The sequence below is a fragment of the Numenius arquata genome, chromosome 2 (assembly GCF_964106895.1).
Source record: "Numenius arquata chromosome 2, bNumArq3.hap1.1, whole genome shotgun sequence".
NCBI lineage: Eukaryota > Metazoa > Chordata > Aves > Charadriiformes > Scolopacidae > Numenius > Numenius arquata.
In genome coordinates, this window is record NC_133577.1 from 67,210,190 (window position 1) to 67,234,692 (window position 24,503).

The 24,503-nt window shown below is 40.8% G+C and overlaps 1 protein-coding gene across 5 annotated transcripts in view; it reads left to right on the forward strand.

The window, feature by feature from the left end:
• BICD1 (BICD cargo adaptor 1) overlaps positions 1 to 24,503 on the forward strand; it is a 183,227-nt gene that overhangs the window by 96,111 nt on the left and 62,613 nt on the right. The gene's annotated exons all lie outside the window — the stretch shown is intronic.

Below are 24,503 nucleotides of genomic sequence, written 5' to 3' on the forward strand. Positions count from 1 at the left end.
GGGTTCCTCGTAGATTTGTGACCACGAGCTCATTTTGGATGTACCTTTTGTCCACGTTAGGAGTTGATATCTATTGAACTCTTTTGCCTCTTCAGCTTGTCCCACTCCCGTGAGTCATTGTGCAACACTGCTGGTCTATTTGGTAGTCTGCTGCCCTGACTGTAAACTGTTTTTGCAGTCTTGGGATCAGAATTACAGAATTGTAGGGGTTGGAAGGGACCTTCAGAGATCATCTAGTCCAACCCCCCTGCCAAAGCAGGTTCACCTAGAGGAGATTGGACAGGAGTGCATCCAGGCAGGTTTTGAATATCTCCAGAGAAGGACACTCCACAAATTCTCTGGGCAGCCTGTTCCAGTGCTCAGAGGTTGCATGTGAGTCTGCTGTGATCTTGACAGCCTGTTCATTGAGGTGCCCTCAATGCATATTTTTCTTTTATTTTTCTGCCATTTCTTTTACTGCTTTCACACACACATTCATAACTCATTCCCACCAGTCTTACTGTTTCTCTTCAAAACCTCTACAGATCCAGTTTTCTAAGCAGAGCAAATACAAGCTGAGGAAGGCAAAATTCGGAAGTAACTCTGCATCTTCCCTGCTTTTCCTAGGAATGCTTGGACCTAGGGTCTCTCCCCACTGCCCAGCTGCTGGAAAAGATCTTTCCTAGGTGATTCTGCAAAAATGCTTCTTTCATGTGAATTGAACAAATTAACAAATTTATTATGTTTGCTGTAACTGAGTGGAATGGCATCCTTTTAACCTATAGAAACTGCTTGGGTGAGGTCTCCCTGGGACTGGGTTCTTTACTGCCATTGAACATTCTTATTTAATCATAGAATCATAGAATGGTTTGGGTTGGAAGGGATCTTAAAGATCATCTAGTTCCAACCCCCCTGCCATGGGCAGGGACACCTCCCACTAGAGCAGGTTGCTCAAAGCCCCATCCAGCCTGGCCTTGAATGCTTCCAGGGAAGGCGATTTCACTGAACTTGCCCATAATACAAGTCAAGTTTCAGTAAGAAGTATATATATACTATTTATTCACAAGTTCCAAATAAAATATGTGATTGCAATTGCTATTGTGGTAGTTAACAAAAAAAAAAAAAAGAAAATTTATATCTGCTCATCCTAAAATCACATCATAAAAGCTTCTCTGGAAGCAGGCAACCAGCTACTGACACACCTACCCAACTATTTGGTTGAAGATTGCAGGCAAGCAGAGCCCCGATGACTTGAGGTTCACTCACAGATGAACAACCAAGTTAGAGAAAATACATGTTTGTCTTTTGTGCTCAATTCCTTCCCCTGGGGTCTCCTTGGGATTCCTTCAAATGCAAATCTCCCTTCCATTTTCTATCATGATTATTGATCTGTAAGTTATTCAGGAGGCAGTTTCAGTACCTGTCCTCCCTAGAATATTGATTGTCCTCATTTCTTTGGAGATAATAGTAGCCCTTAGTGTGAGACCAGCTGCAGTTATTTCCTGCTCTAATGCTAAATAGAAACAAGCCCTAGTAGTTAATTACAGTGCGAGAAAATAATTTACTTGAATAAAAATAAGGCTGATAAACTGTGTGTTATTACTAAGATGTTGGACCCTGTGTATAAAGTCCTTGATTATGTTGAACTTTTATTTTGTGGAACTGCAATCAATGTATTTAAACATAAATGGGATTAGTGCAGTCAGTTCATTACCAAGCTTACACCAGACACTACTCTGATTAATTACTTGAATATAATAAGAGATAGAAGGCAATTGACACCTACCTCAGGCTCTTAGGGATCTTGTCACACTGAATTACGCTGGTATTTCACCTTGTGCTCAAAGGAGTCTTACCCTTGTACCCAGCTCAGTATACCTTGGTCCAAACATCTAAATCTTAAGGCAGCAATGTCCAAGTGTCTGCAGAAATGAGATGCCCTTCTACTGTAAGTGTTTATTAACTTTTGTCTGCTTTGGTTGTGGGTACTGCTGATGGGAAAAGGCAGATTTAGCTTAGTACAGATCTTGACAATCGCTAAAGCAGAAAAAATCCCATTTTTTAAAAATTGTCTGGTACATTTTGGGGTAAAGACAGCCATTAGAAGCTGCCGCAGGTAGATTGCTATAATGAGAAAATAATTTCTCTCTTTGAGAATCTAGTTGGAGAAAAAAATGGAAGAAAAAAGGATGGTCTTTATGTGAGCAACTATACTGAGTGATGTCAAGATAGATTCTGGATATAAGTTACTTGACTATCCTGCCTCTTCCCCTCCCTGCTTCACCCCACCAAGAGAATATGCTTTATAGTTGTTTTTTAAACCTTACTAAAATATCTTATAAGCCAAAACAAAAAATAATCACTCCTTTCACTTTCAGACTTCATATATAAGGTTTGAAAAATTGCTGTGTGGTTCTTGAAGTAAGGTTTTTGCATAGATGACAGAAATTTATGGTACTTTATCCATGCACCCGCTCCCTTATGATACTGAAGACTGATTGCTAGGTTTTCAAAATGTGGCCCCTGTTATTGCTACCACATCCCTAAATAACGCAGTTGGTGCTCTTCCATTCTCTAGTCTGTCATCGGAGTTCTCTTCTGAATACATTCTGCTTTCTGAATTTGCACAGAAATCCATAGTCATATGAATGTGTATGAGCATTTTGTGAACCAGCAGAATACACTCGCATGAATGCTGATGACTTTTAGGAATCTTGGGAATTCCATAGCTCCAGAGTTTAAAAATTCATGCCTTTTTGCAAGTATCTGCTGTATAGTCACAGCTGATGTCTGCAGGGCAGCTTGACCTGGATCCCCTCTTGCTATAAAAGGGAATGTATCAGGCTCAGGTCTCTGGAGATTATGCATGTCAGTCTGGGAAAGCAAACAAACTGATTTCAAAGCTCATTACAAGAAAAATACACATTTTTTAAGAAGTTGAGCCTTTGTTTCACCCTGATGGTGAAGGATGAGCCAGGGATTTCTGTACACAGATGGCTTTCTAGATACGTGTTAAAATGATCAGAACAGTAAAACACCAGCAGCATTATTTTTGATGTAATAAAAATCCCCAGAGTTTTGGGTAGGAATATTATTAACTATCATCTAACTAAATAAAATATACATTTTTGAAAGCAAGTAGCCCTTTTCATTCATCCCACCAAGACCTCAAACAGGCGACACGGAAGGTTATTTGGAGAGTCTTAAAACTGCTGTAATCTAAAACAAAAAAGACACTGATTTTAAAACTGAGGCCAGAGATACACAAAATCTGGTCTCTGCTAAAAACAAAAATTGTATGTTGGGTGTCACACAGTTTATGGTAGATGGCCTCTCTGTGTGAAGAGATCAGTATGGTTATTAGCTCATATAAACTTTTCTAACTGCATGTGAATTGCCTGCCTTTATTATAAATGTTAAAGAAATACCCTTTTTAAAACATATTTTAAAAATACAATCTTTTATCATTTTCAAATTCTCCAGTGTTTGTTTTTTCCTAATTAAAAACACGATGTTTACTTATAGTTGGGAGATGAGTGACTGGTTCTTCCATTTGTGCCACTGAAAAATCTTTCCTTATGGTAACCATAAGTACTTTATAGATGGATAGAGAAGATGAAAACATTACCTTGAGAAGCTGATAACTGATGAAGGTGGTTATGCAAACACAAGTCACCCAGCTCAGAAGTTGGAGGAGAAAGTTCTTGTGATGAGATCCTATTCCTCCTTCACCAGGAGGCTGAATGCCTTGGACCTGGGTGTCTGACTCAAAACAGGTGACAACTGGAGGAGGAAGATCATGAAGCAAAAAGGGGAAACAGGTGAAAGTGTAGAAAATGAAAATGAAAGATTATGGTACAGTTTGAGTTTTGTAGGTGTTATGAGACTAGGATTAGGAGTGAGGTGGGTAAATGAACGCTTTTGTGTGTGAAGAGGCTGGCAGGTATGGGTCAGCTCTTTCTTCCCAGCAAGACTAGTGAAAAGGAGGAGGAATAACATAAAGTCAGGAAGCAAAGGGTTAAAACTCATAGGCTGTGCTACTAAATGTCATTGCAGCAGCTGCTGGGATTGCAGAAAGAAATTGGCACCTGGGTTTCTGCAGTCCAGGAGATAACGGATGAACAGGGAGGTTTATGTGATGGCAATGTTAATGGGCTGTGGCAACAGCACACACCTGGGCTTCTGGAGGGCAAAAGCAGTGGAAAAGTGGGTGGGGAAAAAAATACAAATTGCTGAAGCATTATGTGCTGAAAACAGGTGAAAAAAAAGTCTGGGATGAAGTTGTGCAGCTCCACTGCCCTTGAAATAAATAGCTAAACTTTTATTCACTTCAGCAGTACAAAGATCTCATACTTCATGCTAATCAGGAAATGTATGGGTGTGATAACCTGGACTTTTTTTTGAGGGGAACCTATGTATGATGTAAAGCATGAGCACTTGTGCTAGGTGAATATAAGAAGTTTTACTGCTAGCTATGGCTATTTCAGAAATGCAGCTTTATGCTAAGAGGCCATGTCTGCATTCTGAAAATACATGAGAAATGGAAAAAATTTACAGCCATTGTGTTCAAGTTGACTTTTCTCTAAAAAAAATAGTATTAAGAACTGGTATTTCTATGCTAAATATATCTTACAAATTTCCTAATTGGCTACTTCCTATTTAAAAATTCTAATTTCTCAGTCTGAAGAGTTAAGATTTTTCTCTCATTTTTAACAATTCAGAGTAAAGCCTAAAAACTTTAAATGTGGACACATATCTAGTGTTAACTAGATTCTGCTTCTGCTAAGCAATTTCAGGTTCTTGTTTTGTTGCTCTAGGGTTAAATTGTAACAGGATTTGTATATATATTGCTTCCTATTTAATGCAGGATGTAGTTAGGTCCAAAACTGAGATCCTTGATGCATTCAATTACCATCTACTCCTAGAGTCTCCTACAGTTGTTATCAAAGCATATCCTTGAATGGTCAATAGTAATTAATGTTGAGAGGCCATGTGCACGTGCTCACAGATAATGAGGATTCTATCCTTGACTCTGTCAAGGATGAATTAATGAAAGAACTCCTAATAAAGGAAAGCAAGTATTATTGTTATTCTTGAGGAGGAACATCCTGAAACATACAAGCATATGGACCTTGAAAGTCCTACTAATCTACATGTTTTGAAAAGTTTGGCAGAATAGTGAAGATTTTGAGTGTCCTAAGCTGAACTACCGTCATTATAATACTAAAAATCACACTCAGAGGTCAGGAAGACCCTAGCCCAGGTGAAGACCATTCCTCTGAGCATGCATAGTAGCTATAACTCAGTTGTGCAACCGTATGTAAATTATTAACCAATCAGATATAGGTAGGAGGTACTGATATGATAATGATGTTGTAAAATGTGTATGTAAACAGCGTGGAGAGTCCTGTTTGGTGTGCTTGATTGGTGGGAAGCCACTGAGCACCCAGCCTTGCCATGACTCTGAAGTAAGCGCTCAATGTCTCATCGTGATGTGTAAGATTGGCTATTGCACACTGGGTAATGAATCTGATTTTTTTTTTTTTTTTTTTTTTCAATCATTAGGCTGCCTGAGTTTCCACCTATAAAATTTTCTACCCATGTAAAGGTCTGTTTCCAGATGCATTCAGGAGCACCTCTGGCTTGGACTGAGGTCTATTACTACGCTGTTGCTGGATATTGAGCAGTGCTGTGGGTGCTATTGGGATCCTCCAAGGATTTGTTTCCCTAGCTGACCTTGTCACCTAGTGATGTCCTTCCACTCTTTGGTTCTGTGATTGTGGCAAGGTTTGGGGCTCCAATTTTTTCTCTGCCTGAGAGATTATGAATCCAGTTTTCCCTCTGAAGAAAGTGCCCTAGCAGTCAGTTAGCAGGCTCTTCATTCCTTTAGATGAAGCTGTTCCACTTTGTTGGGGGTTAGAATTTTGTGGGTCAGGGAGAGTGAGAGTGAGCAAGCTTATAAGAATGACTGTAGCCTAAAGGCTAAGCCACTCAGCTGGGAATAGGGAACTAGTTCTAGTCCCTATTTCAATTAATGTTTAATAAGAAATACTTAAATATTAATTGGGGCAGAGACCAGAACCCCAGTATCTCCTCTATGAGGTGACAGCCCTCAGAAAAGGCTGTCTTCATCCCTCAGAGAGCGCACGGTCTTCAGCCTGGATCTTCCATGACTACTGAGCTCTTGGAGGGAGGTAGCTCCAGGTTACCGAGTAAGGTAACTTTCTCCAACTCTGTGTTGAAGAAAGATGGAAAAGACAAGTCCAGGAGAGGAATCACTGCTGCGAACCATGTACTTTGGGAAGCAGCTTTTAGCAGCTTGGCCATAGCGACAAATGTCCCTTAGAGAGTAGTGAACTCTCTTCAGTGTTATTAGCTTGCTCCCCTTCTAGTTGTCTAACTTTCTTCATGCATAGAATAGGGAACGTGTGATTGTGCTTTGATGATTATCCTAGACAGTAAAGTGATTTAAGTAACTGCAGTGTTGACTGTGACAATGCATGCAGCATCCTTCCGTGATCTCGCCTCTTCCCTCATGGTGTTACCCTATGCTTCCTGATGGCTGCATCAACAGACTTACCCCACTCAATCTACTGAAGAATGGAAGCTTCTTTTGGCATTTGCACTGATTAAATAAAGCCTGTGTTATAAATATGTTTATCTTCTTACTAATATTATGCTGGTACTTGCAGCAATGGCATCATTTCTAGAGGGAGAATGAGTAAGGAAATACAGTGAAGTATTCAGTGTGGCCATTGGTAATAGTGTCTTCACCTTAATGTACCTTCATGCAAGCACTGCTTTTTGACAAGAAGCTGTAGGAATGTGATACCAGAGTAGCTCCCAGAGATGACTGTTGGGGTCAGAGCTGCCTGAGAAATGAGGTGCAGCTGAGGCATAATAGAGAGATGGCAGAACTGTTCCTCTTGTCATCACAGCTGTTCCTCTCTCATCACAGTTTAAGGTAGTAGCATAGTCACTCTAATTGGCTATATTTACATTCCTTTGTTTTGGAAGTTTCCTTCTGCTGGCTAGAACTGGCTCTAAATTAGGCTTAGAATATAAATTTATTACTTTGCCCACTGGGAGATGTTTTTCTTTTCTCTCTCCTGTTTTTAGAAAAGCCTGCTGAAGGAAGATTTTCCAGCTTGCTGGTGCCTAGCCACCCTCATAAATTTTTCTACCTACTTTGCTGACAGTGCTAATGGGTGTTTTTGTTGTTTTTTTTCTTGAGAAGCTGAAGTGTTTGCTAAAATGTATTGTTTCCTTCTGCTTTCAGGAAAAGTTTTCGGGTTGACCTTAATCCTAATTATCATATAATAGCGTAATGTTCTGGGGAATTTTATTTGATGTTGCTGACCTGCTTCAGATCAAACTCCAGTGTACACTTGTGTCTTATCTGGACCTCTTTAAAAACATGTTAACAGTTTCTGTAAGCAGTCAGGTGTTAATGGTTTTCCTGTGGAGGCACTTAACTTGTCTGTGCTCTATCTAGACTGGAGAGAGCTGCAAGACATCTGGGGGCTTTAGGTCGAACAGGGTGGAGAGTGACCCTGTCCTTGCTCCAAATTCCTGTCCTCTTGACACGGTCTCTGGAAAATCAGCAGTGCATGTTTGAAGGCCACTGGTGGGCCATCATTGGATTGACTGCAAGCAGTGCCCTTCACTATCACTGCACTGCGCTGCCCTTCACTATTCCTTTAACCCTTACTCTGGCATTTCCACACATTTCCATTCACACTGTGTTCATGTCAGTCTCGCTATTTCTTCTACAAGCCCCTACATCTGCTCACTTCAGACTGATGTGAACCAAAGTGTAATCCCTGTAAAAGAGACCGTCTGCAGAGTTTCTCCTAACAGGTGTTGAAGGTAGTGTGCAGATGGGTTTGGTGACTGCTGTCTCCGCTGGCTGAGATGGGAAAAGATAGCAGCAGACCACACTGAAGTGTAAAACCTGGCTTTGTGGCACGAGGCTCTCTGGAAGGTACAAAACTGTGGAGGTTGTCAATGGTGTTTGCTGACAGATTTATTTTTTTACTAATTTCCACGTAGATTGTACGGTGGTTTTGTGAGGGTGTTAATTTGTAGGGTAAGATACTGATGCTTTTTAAATGTTTTTCTCTGCCCTGTGCATTTACTTTCCCTGTTCACAGAACTTTACTTGTGAAAATAAACAAAATGGCTTGCTTTATGTTTTGGAGAAAGAAAAATAAAGCAAGCTGTGACTTGTAATCCTACCAAATCTCTCCTCGTGCAGTGAAAAGGATAGATATGCTAGTAGCTGATACTGTCCATCTGTCAAAAGAAGTACTTTGAGTACAGGCGGCAAGACCTGTCCAGCATAGACTGCTTCTCAGTGTCCTTATTAATAGGTAAAGGCTTAATTAAAAATCTGTCATTCAAATTCATCTACTACTTAGTTACCACCAAACACTTTTTTGTAGTTCTTATTTCACACATGGACCAAAAAACCACTTGCTCCTGCATGTGAAACCAAAGGTGACCATGTAAGATTCACCCTTTTATTTCCTGAAGTATGGTTTATAGTCCTAAATTGCTATAATCCTATAATTACTCATAAAATGATGGTGTTTCTAAGCACTGACTTGTAATAGAATAGGAAGGTCAACAGTGCAGGATAAACTCATTTTGTTGTGGCACTGTTTTCTCAGGGTAATCGTCAGCTCCTTGTTCTGCTGTTCTTGCCCTCGAATATACCTGCAAGCTACCAAAAGCGGCTTTGGTTGGTTGTGTTTCCTGCTAATGAGCCCGGAACAATGACTTAGGATGCAAACTTGTGATCAGACACATGCATGACACTGTTTCCTTTGGCAAGGTTCAGGCATTTAGCTCTGCTGTGAATAACAGAGTCAAACAATGGACAGTGGGGAGGTCAAAAAAAGGCCAGGAGGGATAATGGAGCATAACCAAGAGACTGTTGCATAAATACACAGTGCCTTATTATAAACACTCAAACTCCCAGCTCCTTCTTTCAGAAAGGGTCCTTTGCAGGGCCTCAAATAGAAAATGAACAAGGGTGTACTTTCAGCTGCACTCTGTAATCTCTAGGCAGTAATTAATCAAATCAGGATCTGGCAGTGCTCATTCTTACATAAGATCTGTGAAATAATGACCCCTTATTTGTGCCAAGGTAGATTTTCAAAGCCCTTTATGTACACCCCTGTACAAGGTGTTGTGTGAGAAAGTGCTGTGGAGGCCAGAGGATTAAAGAGGAGTGAGACACATTTCATGGAGGATGGGGACATCAGTGCTTCTTTTATCTGGAGATCCAGACCCTGTGTCCAGCTCAGAAAGTTCCTCAACCTCCTGATACAGGGGGCTGGGAGGGGATGCTGGGGAAAGCATTGTCATATAACATCCCCGTTTCTCGGGTGTTACCCACCTGTGAGTGGCCGCTGCCAGAGGCAGGGTATTGGACTAGCAGCTCGCTGAACTAAGATGATGTTAGTTTTGTGCAGCCTCTACTTTTTTTAAAAAAATGTATAACTTCGCTGACTTATTTTTGTTTCTAGATGAGGAAGCCCTCATAAGAACTGCTTGTGCTGACTCACTCTTTTCAGTATTAATTTGCTGGTTAAGAATAACTTGGGCTTTTGTCTATTCAAGTGGTGTGGAGTAAGATGGTTTTTGGCAGTGCTGGGATTAGCTGCGCTGCCAATTTTTAAAGAGTCCTCGCAATGTGATCTGGACTCTCAGGAGCAGGAGCCCAGGCGCTGTGCTGGCTTGTACCTTGTGACTTCATTCATTTGCCTGGGATTAAGCGGGAAGGGAAGAATACCCTGGGTGCCAGATTTTCTGAAGCTCAAGTCCAAAAGCTTAAGCACTCTTCTAGATAAAGGAAAGACATAACAAGGAGAAGAAGAAATTTTTGCTGAGAGTCCTCACTGCCTGAGTGCATAAGCAAATAGAGCCTAAGTTTCAGTGACATGTGCCACTGATAAGGAATATTAAGCAAAGAATGAAAATAAGTTTTGTGTCCCTGTTCCCTTTGATTTTTGAAAATATCCTGAGCAGGTTCCAATATAGAAAAGGCAGGGGCGAAGAGTTAAAGCTTCTCTGAGAGACTGATGCTGTTCTTCCCAGTGTTAGAATGTGCCTAGCAATTGTTGAATGTTTTATGCCTTCAGGACTCATTTGGGTTACAGAACAGTAATCTTGATATATTCCCAGTTGTCAGTACACAAGCAGTGCAGTCATATTTCTCTTCTCCTGGGAGTTCCTGTGTGCATTGTAGCTCTGCCTGACCTTACCTTCTGTTGGTGACTTTCTCCCGTTCTCTGCCTATGGATGCATCACTACCCGTTTTCCTAACCTGCTTCATCCTAAACTTTTGACATTGCTCATGATTAAGCAGTGCAGAACTCGTGGCACCTAAGAGTCATTGATTCAGAGATGAGACCCACCAAACAAAACTGCAAAACCTAAGTATTAGTACTTGTATCTTGGGAGAAACTCATGCATGCTGATGACATGTGGACAATAATTACCAGCCAAGGTACTTGAGCTTCCACATCTGTTCTTATTTGTTCTAAAACCACATTTATTTTCAGTGTATTTTTTTTCTTGTCCTTTAATCAATACTGATTTGTTTGTAAGGGTTTCTCCTGGGATTTACTCAGTAATTTTGGGAAATGGGATCTGCCTTTACTAGGGAAATGTCTTAGATACCAAGGCACAGAACATTGCTGGTGACCTGACCTCACAAATGGATGATTTGTTAGGTGCAATCAGAGTGAGATTGAGCGTGATGCATCTAATACATACCTCTGGATAGTTAGCAAGTAGCAAAAATTTCCTTTGCAAAAAAACCTGCCAAACAAATAAAGAGAAAGAAGGCATGTAGAATCAAAACCTGTGAAACCCTGAAAAATATGAGAAAAGAAAACATCTTTGAGGTTTGTATTTTTGTGGTCTGTATGGTGGCATCCGCTCATTGGGCTTCATTCAGATTATACCTTAGAAACTGAAGTCTGTTCTGTGTGGCGATGTGATGCCATCCTTAAGTATGACCCTCTGTGGAGTAGGCTCTCTTCAATTCCCTCTTCTGCCTGAAAACCCCAAACTCATTACCAGTTTGGCACTGGTATGAAATTGTTAGTAAGTTCTTGGCTCCCATCATCTGTGCTAATTGTGCTTTCTGCAACAAACTGTTCTCAAGGGGAAAAATATAAGAGGAAGATGACAGGAGGGTAAACAGCAAGAAACTCAAATATGCCACCTCTTTTTCTCCCTTTGCCCTTATTATAATATATGAGACAAGCTGGTTATTTTTAGTTATTCTCAACAGTCAGTGCCAGTCAGCATCCAGGAGGAGGACAGCGAGTCAGGCAGAGGTCAGACAGTGTTATCACCCTTTCATTGTGATGGTCAAATCCAGTTTTAAGCTTCAGGATTGAGAGAAATGCACTTTTGCTGGCAAATGTTTTAGATGTGTACGTGCAGATGCTCATACATAATCAGAGCTTGTCTGCTCCTGTGAAGTTATTGTTCCAAAAAACCCATCAAATAGGTAGGACTAGATATAAATGCAATTTTTGTCTTCACTGCTCATTCATTCTGCCTGTGTAGCCTTTCCTCTCCTCCTGAAGCACAGTACATTGGCTCTTTCAACCAAATGTGCCTGGAAGGCATCATCATAGAGACGTGATTTTCACTTCAGTGAAATGGTCAGGATGTCTGTTCTGATGCTGCCTGTGAACTGTACGTGAAGAATCGCTGTGGCGTTACAGTGTCAGCTTCAGAGTCAGGTGGGTTAAAAGTGGGCCATTTCCCGTCAGTCCTGCATACCTAGTCACGAAAATGGGATGCAAAGGTGATACTGTTCACAAATGCAATACCATGAGTTGTGCCTAGTGATACAGTTTACATTAGTTGCTCGTATTCCCTCATGTCTCATCTTCCCAAGGGAAGTAGCAACACAACAGCAGTGAGAAGGTACCAGATTCTGGTCTGTGCTTAGTAGCTGTACATGATTAAAATGGCAAGGGCAAAATTCTGGTCAGTGTGGAGAGAGGACAGTGATTCTTTCCCGAACAGCTTCTGTCAGTTGGTGTTTCATGTGCATTGAAAGATTTCATCTGCCCCTCCCAAATGAGGCATGCACATATCTGAAGACAGATAAGTAGAGAAGAAACAGTAAAAAAAATCTAAAAAATAGGCATAGACAGTGGTTTATGGTCAAGTAACTAGGAATATATTAAAGAAATAAATGCAATACTTTGGGCTATATCAAGTCAGCAACAAGGCTCCATAAATTCACTCTGCCTTGGTTTGCTCCAAAAATCTGAGAGAAAAAGGACAGCCTTGGTTTGCTTTGCAGGATGCCAGAAAAGACATTTCAATTCACAAAGACATCGAAGCATGTTTTGAAGCAGAAGCATAAAAGGTGTCCAAGAAATCCTATGGATAGACTTACTTATGATACTTTCAGACGTGTTTGTAGGCACTTTATATAACTGCTGCTCACCTTGTTTTGGCAGCTATTCTCATAAGCATTTTACTGTGCAGTAAGTTGTTAAGCAGGTAAGAAGTAGCTATATTTCTTCATCTATCGGTGTAGATTTATGTGATTAGAGTGTTTTTGACATTCATTATATTGTGGATTGGATTATTTTTGGTTTTGAGGCTAGGATGTACAGCTGTTTTTTATACAGCTTGTTTTGCCCACACTTCATAAATGTCAGTGGTGATTTGAAGTCAGTCCCTTGAGAGATTTCATGAGATTTTTACATTTTTTTAATGTTTTTATCCCTTGCAAATGCTTTTAAAAAGCCAGTTATGAATTTTCCATTACTGCTTTTCTTGCTCTCTAAAAGTTATGAATGACTCTTCCTCCTAACCTGACTATATAATTTCTCCTCACCAAATTTATTACGAGATGGAGTTATACACCAGAGCCATAACTCTGTTTTAAAATAAATCACTTTATAGGGTATAAATGAAATTGAACCTTAAATTGCTAACAGAGTTTAAAAATACTATTATATTGTTAGTCTGCTTGAAATTGTATTAACATCTTCAAAGGAAAGAAATAATGACATTGCATGTTCTGAAATTTAAAAAGTGAAAAAATTTTAGAGCACTGGGAAGGAAAAAAGCCCTACGTGGATCTGGAAACTTAAAGAAACATACAACCCTGCTGGTGTTTCTGTTTAGAAAATCCTCCTCCTTTTAGTGTGTTATCAACAGTCATAAACTCTTCTTGTGTCATCAGCTCTAACACAGGGCAGCTACACCACCTCCCTCCTGCTGAATTCAGGCTGTGGATTGCCTGGGTGAGCTGGGGGCTACTTTGCAGGAATTCAATGAATACTATTACCTAGCTTCATGCTGCAGCAATCTAAAAGGCAAGGCGAGCCACTACCAGCTCAGCCTCAGCGACATTTATGTAGATTAATAATTGTTTTATACCCATTACTTTGGAGAACTATATTTCCTTTTCAGATCCAGTAAATGCATTCTACAAACTGAAACTCTGAAGTTCCCCTAACAGAGTCTACGTTTGTTCTTAGCTGAACTCAGAGATATTGGAGATACTGATTCTTTGCATAGTCATAATAACCAGTGCTACATCCTCTGTAACTTTGTGCCTTGAGGCAGAAAGAGCCATGATCTTCTATTTAAAGGCAGGATAGTTAACAAAAATGTTGTTCTTTGAAACTGGAAAGCTTCTTGCTTCCAAAGGTAAGAAATTTATTGGAGATTGTTTTCAGCCTTGTTGTAATTTCATTAAAAATCATAGCAATAATTTAGAGTGGAGTGGAGAGATAATCTTTCTTTCCACCAAGAACCAAATGCAAAGACTGGATTATCATTGTACTTTTCATATCACGTTACACTGACCTTTTCCTTGGGGGTTTGTAAGCAAGCCCAGGACAATAAAACCAAAATGGGCTGGTTCCTTCTTCATTACATGCTGTTGCTTAGGGAAATTTAGCCTTAACTACGTCTTTCCCGTCCACCACTGCAGCAAAATTCTGGTATAAGAATGATCCATCTTACAATTTTTCTAATATCAAAGCTTGCTTGTTCCTAAAACTTCAGTCAGTTTTTGTTACATGTATTTAAGCATTTTTGTTTAATAGCTTTTTATGCTGGACTTTATAAGAAAACTCCCCTCTTAGTTGTGCCTTGAAATAGTGGAGGCAGCTGTAAGCATCATTCCAATCTGAGATCTAGAAGGTCAAGTTATTTTTAAAGCTAGTGCTGCAGCTGAAAAACAGTTCAGGCCCTATAATGGTGTGGTAAAATGGGTTGTGAAAACAACAGTAAAGTAAAATAAACACATGTCACTTCCTCCACTGAAGCACATAACTCAGGGGCTGTTGGAGTGCAGAGCTGTGTACCTTCTCCTTCTCTGGCTTTCTGCTTTTCAGCTCCCGTCTGTAATCCATTAGGAACTTTCATTATTTCACCATGATCAGGGTTAACTTCTAAATGTGATTTATCGCTGCCTCCTCTTGTGAATACATAGGCTCAACCTGTGTTTTCAGCTATGCTGTTCTTCAGTTAGATTTTTTTCCTTGCTGTAATTTTAATTTTATAGCATGGGGGTTTATTGCATAGTCTTGATAGCCTGTTATTGTTCAACCAAGGATGGGGGAAAATAATTTGATCTAAGAAAGGTGTATGAAGCAGACTTCTTGCTTTCAGTTGTTTTGGGAACAATCTTCATGTTCTTCAGAACATAGGTTTACTTATTTTTATTATTATTATTTATTATTATTATATTTATATATTATTATTATTTTTTTCTAGAGTTTTCACTAATTTTGTTTAAGAAAATAACAGCAAGCACTGAAGCACTAATTTGGCCCTTCAGGAAAGTGCACATGTAATGTGAAGTCACTCTCTCCCACTTTTTCCCCCGTACTGCAGCTTCTATTAGTGTGTGTGGTGGTACCCTGTCCTCACAGCTGGTCATCTGAACAGCAGGTCCATGCAGTACCGCTACCTTGCATTTTCACACACCTTGGAGTGAAAAGCTTCACTGAAAAATAAGAAGTCATTTATTTAAAGAACTTCAGTTATGTTATGCAGAATACATAAAGAACAGACAAAATCTTTTAATAGCAGAGATAGTTTACCCAAGGTGAACATTTTTCTACATTTATGTACTTATTTTTTTCAAAAGAGGCCTCAGACTTCCTTTAAAACAAATGATATATCCCATATTATCATTGCGCAGTCCAAGCCACATCCTGCCTCTTCTCTTAAATCTAGCCAGGTTTAAGATGTAGCTGTACTGGGAGGTTTAAAAGTGATGATGGAAATGTGTCTAGACGTGTGTTGAGTTCGCTTGTGCATGGCTGGGCTTTTGGAGGGCACCACCTGCAATCAACGTGGTCCTAATAGAGGTGTCCCATGCTGCCAAGTAGCTGGCTGGCAGCTAGCGATAGCACTCGGGGCTAATTGGAAGAGGATTTTTCTCCCAGAGGAGGCGGATGGATTTCCTGTGGCTCCAGCATGGCTTTTCTGGGAGCAGATAAGCTGGACAGCAGTCGAGTTTTGAGAGGACGTGGATATGAAAGAACAAAAATAGAGCATCTTCCCTGATTAAGTAAATGAACATTAAGGGGTTGTATCTGGGCCTTGAGCAAGCGCGCTTGTCTCTGGGTTGATGGCTTGGTAGGCTTTTGTTTGTTTGCCAAGATCACTGCTGTATAAGGTAAGTAGGATTTGGTGTTTGTCTTTTAAGAAGAGGTAATAAGGAATAAAACATCCAGAGCTGATACCACCAGTTTGGGGTTTTTTCAGCCAGCAAATGGCTCCTGCAGATCTCACTCACTGTTTTTTCTGAGTAAAGGGAGAATTGCAGATATGTCTTCTCTTCTGTATGAAAATAACTTTTCTGTGTGTCACCTCCCAGGAGGACTGTATTCCTTTCTTACCTGGGCATTACTGAGTTTTAGTATATTTTGTAGCCTTATATCTTTGATAATTTTCTGCATTAGTCAGGCCAAACGTGTGCATTTTGATTATCGCTATCCTCTGTGTAAAAATAGCCTGAAGGCAAACTCAGGCATGTATTGCATCTTCAACTAAGTTAAGAATTGCCTTTTAGGATTCATGGAGTGCAGTGGTTATACCCTCCAGCACTGTCCCATCGTAGAAAAGTCACCATCCCTCACCTTTTTGTGCTTGCCCTGATTCAAGAACATTAAACCTCGTAATTACTGTGAAAAAATGAATGCAAGTTTTGCATTGGAATAAAGTTCTGTGGCACACAGAACATTTCTAATCTTCTTACGCTGCAAGAGTTACCCGGGGAGGCTTTTTTTTCTGTAAGGTACAGACAGCTGGCTACAGGAAGCATCCTGGTGCCAGATCAGACTTTAGAAGCTCTGTTCCAGTCTGTGGCCTAATTTGACTTGCTCTTTTCAATTGCTTATGTGAGGGACAAGTTTCCGAGATCTGAAGTGCTGTGCTTTTCTTCCCCTTCATCCCCCCTTTTTTTTTTTCCTTTTTTTTCTTCCTGGAACTGGTTTCATCCTGGTGTAGAGAGGCACCAAAGACTTGTTTGTCTGCATGGTATGTTTATAGACCTTGGCCAAAGTTAATCCCTGGTGCATCACTGTTGACCCCAGCTGAACTATATCTAGTACATATTTGCCTCGCTGTCTGACAATTGCTACTAAAAATTGCTAAATGTTACTGTTTAACCATTTGCATACTGGGATGCTAAGTCAAAGGATAAAAACCCCAGACAAAGCCTAAACACAAACTCCATACTACTCTCTCCCGTTCAGTAAAATTGAGCTAATTTTCTTGGCTTCAGTGGGCCACGCTGCACTTAACAACTCATTTGTGAGCTCTAGCTGTTAATTGAAATAGTGATAAAACCAATTCTTTTTCTGAAAAGGCTCTGCTTTGTAGGCAAGGAAGTAGTCCAGTAACTCCTGTAATTAAGATCTTCCTCCTTTGCTTTGGAACATATGGCAGGACTGGATAAATAAGCAGGAAGAAGGAAGCTTTGTTTCTCGCTATGACCAAGGTGTTTTGTCCCCTGTGTGTTTCATAGGACTGTATAAATTCAAAAGGGCCAAACCCAACCATGATTTACATTCTGTGAGTAAGGGATTGACTCCCTAGAAATGCTGTCATGCATGTTTTGGCTGGGCATGATAATTGTGCTCTGAACCAGTTTTCTTTATGGGCAAGATAAAGGTGTATGTGCAGCTCAAGATAATCTTATTCAAAAAAGCCTTGCCTACAAAGAAACCAAATAATCTGAGGTAGCAACCAGCAGAATGCACATAGTTCACGTACCTTCTGAATAAATATTCTCTATCAAATAAGTGGTCTTTAAAAAGAAAGCCCACAAATTAGCAGAAATGGGGTATCTCTGTATGTAATTTCCTTTTAGAACGACTAATAATGTAATGCTGATGTCTAGACAATCCAAAATCATCCATTCCAGGGCAAAAAAAGGAAATTTTCTGCCTTATCCTCAGAACATTGTATTTCATAGGTGAGTCATTTTCTAATGTTATGGAAATGATAAAGATCATCTGGATAAGTGAGGACTAGTGATTCCTGTTGCTACCTCAGTGGTGCTGCCATCTGTTCAGCTCCCTGTATACTTGGTGAGATAATTTAACCAGTCTCTTCTCATGCACATTAGTCTTATTCATATGAGAGAGAAAATACTATGGAAACAAATTCTGTTTGCAATTAGACTTAAAAAAAAAAAAAAACACAACCAAGACATGTTTTACACACTTCCTACCTCTTTATATAAATGCATGTATTGTTTTACCTGGTAATCAAATTTTTGCACTCTGTTTTAACTGTGCTCTAAGTTCCTAAGGTGTATAATTTGTACAAATTTACTGTAATTCAATGAGATTTTTTTTTTTTCCCCAGTGGGGGAGTTGAGGCATAGAGGCTGAGATCCTAGTTTTTTATAACTGGCTGCCCTTTTGCATTTGTTGGTTCCTTTGACACTTGGTGATGTGTGTGAGATGATGGAGGAAGTTTGTGCTGCATCCTAAAGCTCAGAAATTCTGGTGATTCTCTTATCTACAACGCTAACCGAAACGTACTGATTTCCCTACCCAACGTTCAAATATTCTAATCTTTTTTTCCATTGCTCTTGAATAGCTTTTAACAGTGCAATATGAATCTATTGTGGGATTCTTTATATCCTGCAAAAGAAGACCCAGGCTCTGTCGTGTAGCAGCTTTTTTTCACATCTATTTTGCGTGCTCAAACACAGAAGATGTTAACAATGTTCTGCATTTTCCTTGATGGACTATTTAAAGAACTTACTGTTGGTTTTGGTTTACTATTAAATTATAGGGTATTACAACTGGTTTTCTCTTTAAAAGGAAGTAGGGTTTTTTTATTATCGGAAATTCCTTCTTCTGCATCAACTTCTCTCTCCCATTTCCCAGTTACTCTCAAAGCTGTGTACTGGTGCTAAATCCAAGTTTCTAATTGAGATTCTAAGCAGGAAAAATTGCATCACTGGCTTTTGTTCTCCCATGAAAGCCCATATTAATGGAGACTGCCTTATATAAAGCAGACCCCTTTCACCTTTGAAAACAAAGGCGAGTTCCTGTCTGAAACAAGTACTGGGGCATTGCAGTGTTTTCAAAGAGCTGTACTGAGCTTTATCCAGAATCTTAACTGTCGTCCTTATCAGCGAGGTGCACAATCGGCACCAATTTTTGGTGTGGTGAACTATATGGTACAGTCAGAAGGATCTCCATCTCCCAGCCGTTTCCCAGGGCTGGGAGAAGGGGAGCCTTTGGTTTTTGCTCAGAGCCTGGTAGAGAGATGGTGCTTCACCTCAAGGCCACCGCAAGAAAACACCTGTGCCACAGGCTGGTGTATACTTTGTGATCTGCTGCTGTCTTACCTCCCCCTTCCAGTCTCATGCTTGCCAGAAACATGGGATCCCATTCAAAGTTCGTCAAACTGACAGTATTTTAACATTTCCTTTCCAGATTCTTTCCCTGATTACCCTGAATTTGGATCAGATTTGGGATTTCTGTAGAAGAGAAAGGCGCTGATGTTCAGGCTTGTGGCATGGGGTATTTCTTACTGCAGCCTGTTACACTTAAGTAAAATGTGTGCATGTAGGTCTGTAGTAGGAGAAAAATAAGATCCATGTGCAATTAGTTAAGATGTGACTAACCTCGACTTACTACCCTTAATTTCAAGCAAACATTCAGAGCCTCGCCAAACATAAAAGAAAGAAAAGACATGGTTTTTTCCAGTTTTTAGCTGATAAGTGTTAAAATCCTCATGCTAACATGTTACGTTGTTAACACCTGATGAGGCTGAAGTCAGCCATGTAACATGCAAGCCTATTATGACTTACTTTCCCCACTGTATGATTTTAATATGGGCTAATTAACACACACTAGCTAATATATGTTAAAATATGCATTTTCACCTCAGGGAGTCTGGACTATGGAGACAAAAATTCACGTCCACAGTGTTCCCCAGCCTCTCCTCCACCCAAGCTGAGAGCCAAGATTATCATGACTATTTTACTGACAGTTGGGTTTTTCTTTTGCAAAATGATGGGTTTGACTTTGCTTTCTTAATTAAGGTTTAACCATGAATATGAGAATATGATCTTAAAATGAAATGGGAACTTTGGGGAAAACTTTGATTTTTTTTTTAATGTTTTATTTTTTATTTTTAAAAAAGGACTTTGATTGCCAGCAGGTATCCTTGTTTCATAAAGCTTCAGGGGAAAACAGAATTAGAGAGGCCAGCCTGTCCCTCTGTCCATGAGACAGATAGCACAGAGGCATTGACTGTTGGCCTTGGTTTCTGTTTCTGCTTTTTCTCATTGGGGTGTTGTAATTTCTTCTTCTTTAGCAAATAAATAAACCACTTAAGACATTTGTTATCACTGGGGTACTAATGCACTTCATTGATGAAGTTTGGTAAATGGGCAGCCTGCAAGATTTGCAATGTTTTTTTTCTTTCCACTTTGAGTGTAGCTCTTATACATCCCATTTGTATGTACTTCCTTAAATCCTTTTTAACTCAAATGACAGATATTTGAGAGAAATTAGTTACTTGTTGCAAGTTCAGCACGCTCATGCCTCTTGTTGAAGAAATAGGGAATAAGAAGTAAGAGTTGGAGGAGCAGAAGAAAGAAACATTTTGGCAGTCTTCAGAGGGGAGAAAAAGGACCACAAATGGTAGAAGGGAGGAAAAAAATGAATTGGTGGTGGTGTTAGGCAGGGCGGGATGTTTCTATTGCTGAGTTTAGAAGAAGTCGGGGCAGGAAGAGCTTTCAGTACGATGTTTACATTTGAGGAAAATGGTTGGATAAGATTCACTGGGCTTTCTCTGGATCATCCAAACACTTCTCTAAGGGAATGAGAAGAAAGAAAATGAAAGTCTGTTTGGACAGGCATGTTTAGTTTTGCTTGAAATCTGTCTCCTCTGTTAGGAAACTAGCATGCCTACTCTTAAGTATGGAGTTTAGTGAGTAAAGCGGTTTCTAAACAAAACACCAGCTTGGTCAGGGTCAAAGAGCAGCCTGTCAGAACAGTGCTAAAGCAGCTCCAGCCCCTTAATGACAGTGACTGAGGAAAATGTTTAGGCTTTACGCTACATTTATTTATAAGAGCAAGCAAAAAAAGGGCCTGTTAGAAGATGCAGTTGTGATACCATAGTGTGCTAGGCTAAAAACAGAGAGTACATCTGAATTCTGTCTTGATGCTCCTGAAACTCAACTAACATGATCTCTGAGTGGCTCAGGAGCATAGGGGAAAAACATTTAGGATTCAGAGCCTGATGTCTTATTCATCCTTTTGTTGCTATGTCAGAGCCATCTCCAAAAGATTCCCATTTAGTGATGATAGCTGGAAATGTCCACAGGGAAAGCGATGGTTCCTACTTTCTCTGGTCCAAGGCCAGAAATGGATTTTTGAATTGCACATAGAAAGAAATCCATACTTTATGGAAACCCAGGGATTTTGACTTAGTACCCTGCACATAATTGAAGTCTCTGATTCATAATGGGGATGCTCTTTTCCTAAAGCAGCTCAGCTCTCTTCCCTGTGCTTGCTGTGGCTCTGCCACTCCTGCAGTGGACACCAAACTGCTGCAAAGCGATGCCTGTCATACTCTGGAACATCAAAATGGGTAGCACTTTAATTTCATATACTGGGCTCACATACTGGGGCAATTTGGCTACTTGATCATAAGGAGCCACCATCAATCATGACAGAATGAGGGTAAAGGACAGACAGAAGTGGCTGGTTAATTTTTTCTGTTCATGGTTTTTGTCTTTCACAAGAGGTACTTGCTCTCTGTACAAGCTGAAGAAAAATTACCTGTGCTGCAGAAACTTTCATGTGATCAAAGAAAAGAGGCTATTAAGCAAGTGTGCAGTCTCCGACAGGGGTCATACATTGCCAAAAGCTGTGGTTACACCAGAATTTCTATTTGGTTTTGTTGGGTTTTTTTCCCATTCTACCCTTGTATTTGATGATGTCCTACATTACACTGCACAAAGAGCATGGTGCAGGTATGTACATGTGGTGCATATCCCATGTCTCATACATCTGTTTGTCTGTAGGCACACAAGATCAGGAAGATTCATAGATTGGTCCGGGCCGGAAGGGACCTCCAGAGGTCATCTAGTCTGACCTTCCCACAGTCAGCAGGGACACCCCCAACTAGACCAGGTTGCCCAGGGCCTCGTCGAGCTTCACCTTGAATATCTCCAGGGAAGGGGCCTCAACCACCTCCCTGGGCAACCTGTTCCAGCGTTCCACCACCCTCATGATAAAGAACTTTTTCCTAATATCCAATCTAAATCTCCCCTTCTCCAACTTAAAACCATTGCCCCTCGTCCTGTCACTGCAGGCCTTTGTAAACAGACTCTCCCCAGCCTTCCTGTAGGCCCCCCTCAGGTACTGGAAGGCTGCTATGAGGTCTCCCCGGAGCCTCCTCTTCTCCAGGCTGAACAACCCCAGCTCCCTCAGCCTGTCCTCATAGGAGAGGTGCTCCAACCCCCTGATCATTTTAGTGGCCCTCCTCTGAACGCGCTCCATCAGGTCCATGTCCTTTCTATATTGAGGGCTCCAGACCTGCACACAGTACTCCAGGTGAGGTCTCACCAGAGCAGAGTAAAGTGGCAGAATCACCTCTCTGGATCTGCTGGCAACACTTCTTTTGATGTAGTCCAGGATGTGATTGGCCTTCTGGGCTGCAAGAGCACATTGCCTGCTCATGTCCAGCTTCTCGTCTATCAGCACCCCCAAGTCCCTTTCCTCAGGGCTGCTTTCTAATACCTCATCCCCCAGTCTGTATTTATACTGAGGATTGTTTTGGCCCAGGTGCAGAACCCTGCACTTGCTTTTGTTGAACCTCATGAGGTTCATCTAGGCCCACCTCTCCAGCCTGTCCGGGTCCCTCTGAATGACATCCCGTCCCTCCGGTGTATCGACAACACCACACAGCTTGGTGTCATTTGCAAACTTGCTGATGCTCTCAATTCCTCTATGTTGTTGATAAAAATGTTAAACAGTAGCAGTCCCAGCACGGACCCTTGAGGGACACCACTTGTCACTGCTCTTCTGGACTTCAAGCCATTGAGTACCACCCTCTGGGTGTGACCGTCCAGCCAATTCCTTATCCACTGAACAGTCCACCCATCAAATCTGTATCCCTCCAATTTGGCAAGCAGGATGTTGTGAGGAACCGTGTCAAAGGCCTTACTGAAGTCCAGATAGATCACGTCCATAGGTTGTCCCTTATCTACTGACCTAGTCACCCTATCATAGAAGGCCACTAGGTTAGTCAGGCAGGACCTGCCCCTAGTAAAGCCATGCTGGCTATCTTGAATCACCTCCGTGTCCTCCATGTGCCCAAGTATGGCATCTAGAAGGATCTGTTCCATGATCTTCCCAGGCACAGAGGTGAGGCTGACAGGTTGGTAGTTCCCAGGGTCCTCCTTTCTACCCTTTTTAAAAATGGGTAGATGCCAAGCTGAATCTCTGGTTGAGGTACTGGGTAAAGGTAACTTCAGTTTAACAATTAAAAGCCCAAGGAATTGATAGTGGCCTTGGTCGTCTTCTCTTTAGATGCTGGTGGCAATATTTCAATGAGGAAAAACCTGAGAATGGTCCACAATTGTGTAGGTATGACATGGAATATATTGAACAATTAATGAAGGGGAGTTCATAAATCTCATCTTATTCCTGTTGCTTGTCTGAATTCTGACCTAGTTGAAGTGTGATGTTGTTTTTCCTCCCTGAGGACGTCTGTCATTTTACTAGATTGATTATTCTGCTGCACTTTTTTTTTCAGTGTATAACTGAATTCAGTTGTGCTGTATCAAACCATTGGGCATACAACAGAATAAGAACTGAAAACCTTGCATTTAAATAGTTATTTGCTGAAACGAATATTGTATTTCATTAGTAATGATGTTGCATCAGGGTCTTGGTTGAGGACTTTAAAAAATCAGAGGAAATTTAAGAACACTGTAATGAGCTTGGAGCCATCCTCTAATGTTTTGTTATACTTTATATTAAAAATCAGTTAGGAAAAAAACCAACAAAGAGAGCATGAGCTATCAATCAGCAGTGGCCTGCTGGGATGTCAGAGAGCAGAGGGAGCAATTAAGACTCTGGACTGCAATCCTTCACTGCCACGAAAGTTTCATATCGGTATCTGGAGATTTACAGTCCAGCACTCCAGCGTTACACGTGGATGCCCTTGCACCTCGGGGGCATTGCTGCAGAGGGCTTGGATAGGAGGCTGCAACGCTGCCGGCATATCCCCTGGGTATCCAAGCCTGCCAGGGCTGGGCAGGGTGGCCAGTCTGGCACCTCCATTTTGCCCAGCTGTCACCGGTAGGCTCAAAGGCTTGAGCAAAGGCTGAGTTCAGACCGTGGAAACACTGATACTGAGATAAATAAGGCTTAGGTGAACATGACTTTAAAGACATTTCCCCGTCTACCTGTCACGGTGGCATGTTGTTCTGGATTTGCATAAATCTGGAAAAAGAGTAGTTCTTCATTTATCAAGGTCATTGGTAACAACAAGGACAAGGAAATGCTTCCCTCTCATGCTGAACTTGGGACTTTGCAGCCCAGCTCCAAGAGCTGCTGAGCCCCTTTGCTCACGTGTGCTTCAATGATCACAGATTGCTTGCTATTTGCCATGAGATACTGTCCTCATCATGCCACGAGGTGTTTATAGAAAATTATCAGTGCTCTGGTGAACATTATCTTTAGATAAATAAAGGGCTGGTTTAAGGTTTTCATGGGCATTCCCAGTTCAGTTCTTTTAACCATATCTTATTAATAATTCAATAATCTGTTTCAGCAGAAGGCTCCTGTTATCAGACCAACACCTGTCATGAGCTGGATAAAAGTCCAGTAAAAGCAAATGTTGAAAGGAAAACAGCAGTGGTTTTAAAGGGGAATAGAAAAGAATATAAAAAAGTAGATTTAAGCGTCATTTTAACATCCAAAGTTGAACAATCCCAGAACTTGAGTCATATTTTACTCCCTGAG